Source organism: Cupressus sempervirens, chromosome 3, assembly GCF_028749045.1.
Source record: "Cupressus sempervirens isolate cs-2001-9-10 chromosome 3, ASM2874904v1, whole genome shotgun sequence".
Lineage (NCBI taxonomy): Eukaryota > Viridiplantae > Streptophyta > Pinopsida > Cupressales > Cupressaceae > Cupressus > Cupressus sempervirens.
The window spans coordinates 477,917,884-477,920,623 of NC_143120.1; positions in this window are offsets into that span (position 1 = coordinate 477,917,884).

Below are 2,740 nucleotides of genomic sequence, written 5' to 3' on the forward strand. Positions count from 1 at the left end.
CATTGAGGTTTATCTAGTTGCAAGGTTAGACATCTTTTTTGGAGGTTCTATCTCCTTGACTATGTCATTCACCCACCTAGGTTTTGTACAAACTAAAGTGCAATTTGAGAGTCATATATATCATTCATTTGCCTAATATTTTATTTGCTTAAATCATTAGGATTCACAATCCCTTAAAAATAACTAGTAATGGTCTAGAGAACTAAAACATTTTTAGGATCCAAAGTGATATAAAGTATAAAATGGGTAGAAAGTTATTAGTTAAGTGGTGACTAAAATTGTATTAGGTAACTAAATAAGCAAAGATGGAATTCTATAACATATACAAAGCTCATGTAAAAGTCTCATGTGAGTGAAAGGACACAACCCTCTCCTATAAGTGTTGTTTGTCATGTTGATTCCATACCTTTTCCTTTCAAACGAGGAAGCATACTCAATCTTTTCTTAGTTATTGCTCAGACGATTCTAATGATACACCTTTCCCTATCTCTAGGATCATCGTCTTTATTATTGTTGAATTTTATATCCAACATGATTCCCAACTCTCATCATGCGTATGGATGTGTGATTTGATGAGATTTTGGTTGCACATGTTCATACTTGCCTTATATGTTTAATTGTCAACATTTGTATGTTTTGTGATGTGATTTGATTCTTATGTTTACACGTAGGATATTTCTCCATTTGCATGCTTATAATTTATGATAGTTTGGTATGACATTATGGTCCTTAACACTGCATATTGTCATGTGTATGCTATAATAGTTACTTATATTGTTTGGAATGTGTGTGATATTCACTTGTTTATTCTCTTCTCATTGCAACATGATAAAAGGCCTATAAGGAAAAAATAATACAAAGTACAATTTCTAGAGTCTAGTACAAAGATATGGCTTAACACAAAATCTAGATGCTATACTAATGGAATGTTTATGTCCTTTCTAAGTGTTATCACCCTATTGGGGTGCCAACAATCCTTCTAAGTATTGTAGTCCTTTGACATGCTTCAATCTTGCATTTTATCAATTGGCAAGCATTTCTATCTATTTCATGAGTTTTTTTTGCAACCATTATATTTGTTGGCCTTGTTTGTCTTCCCATGTCATCATTTCATTGGTTTCTTTGGAAAAAAAATCATCTTCAACATTTGAAGCATGCCTCACACAAAATGACTTGTTGCCATTCTTGTTAAGGGGGGGCTCTATGGCCTTCTAGTTGTGCAGTCACTTGTAAAGGATTTTCCCTTAGGTCTAAACGCCTTGGGTTAAGACATTTCCAACCTTTAGAATACTTAGTATGTTACATGTGTATCATACTTATGGTCATTATATCCACTCAAGATGTTATATATCATAGCAATTTTGTTTCTTACCTAAGTTTCCCTTAGTGTTGTTCTTTGTCGTGTATTAGGGAGTAGACTAAAGATAAATGATTACCTCATTCAAAATATTATCATGGAAAAATTCTACTTTTATGTACGTTCATCATGATGGCTTTGGTACATGATTATAACACTTCTACGTTTGCCACCTTACTTGGAGTAATGATAATTTGTTAAATGTCGTGGATGTCCATGTTGTGCATGACATGAAATATTGTTGTGTCAATGTGGATGACACAACACTCTTTGTGTATTTGTCCACATGTCAATCTCATCTCTTATTTGCTAGGTCATTCATGTGTTATTTTTACAAATAAATTGATCTTGGCTAATATCCTAGGTATAAGGCTTGGTGCATTATATGGCATGGTAGCCAATTGTCACAAGCCTTAGGGCCCGTTTGGTTGCAGGCATAGGAATTGAAAATTAAAATGCCAAATAGGAATAATAATGGAAATGGAGAATGGGAATGGAAAATGGTAATCCCAATCTTGTTTGGTTCACCTCGAATTTGATTGAAAATATGTTAAACCCAATCCCAATCTTGTTTAGTTCAAATGGTAACCCCAATCTTCTTTTCTTAATAAGGAACTAACAAATAATGTAAATGTCAATGTGTGTGGAGACTACAAACCAAAGTGACGAGGGCCTGCATAATAGGAAAATTTATTATTTTGAATGGATTTAAATAAGTGATTATAAGTGCCCTTTTCTCAACAATGCGACATGTGTTCCAAGTTGCTAAGTTGTGCCACTTTAGCAACAAGGGTATTGCTTTTCATTGTGAATAATGGGCACCATTTGTTTACACTTTGTGAATAAATTATAAGTGGAGAATTCCATCATATATACGCAGGTATTTTTCGCAAATGCAAACGATGCCATTTCAAATACGCTGACATGAGAGCACCATTTCTACATATTATCACAGAGAAAACATATGTTTGAAGCACCATTATACCGTAATAGCGCATCTGTGAAACATGCGATATGATTGAGTCCAAACAAATTTTAAAAATGCATCGCAGGCCAGCATAGAGGGCACACACTAGGTGTTGTGTGAATTAGACAGATCGAACACTGATAGCTTTGCCTCCTCTCACGCACTCAACAACACAAACCCTCGTTCAATGTCCAGAGCCCACTGAAAATGACGCATTGTTTACAGAGAAAATATTACTTGTAAAATGAGGGCTAAAATGATATAAATCTTAGCCTAACAACGTACTTCATAAAATTATATTATTATTGAGAACAGGAATCGCCTATTCTAATAACTTTTTTTTGGAATGGACATATGTTTATTTTAGGGACAAAATGGGAATATGTATCCTTATTTCCTATCTGATTTGACACACC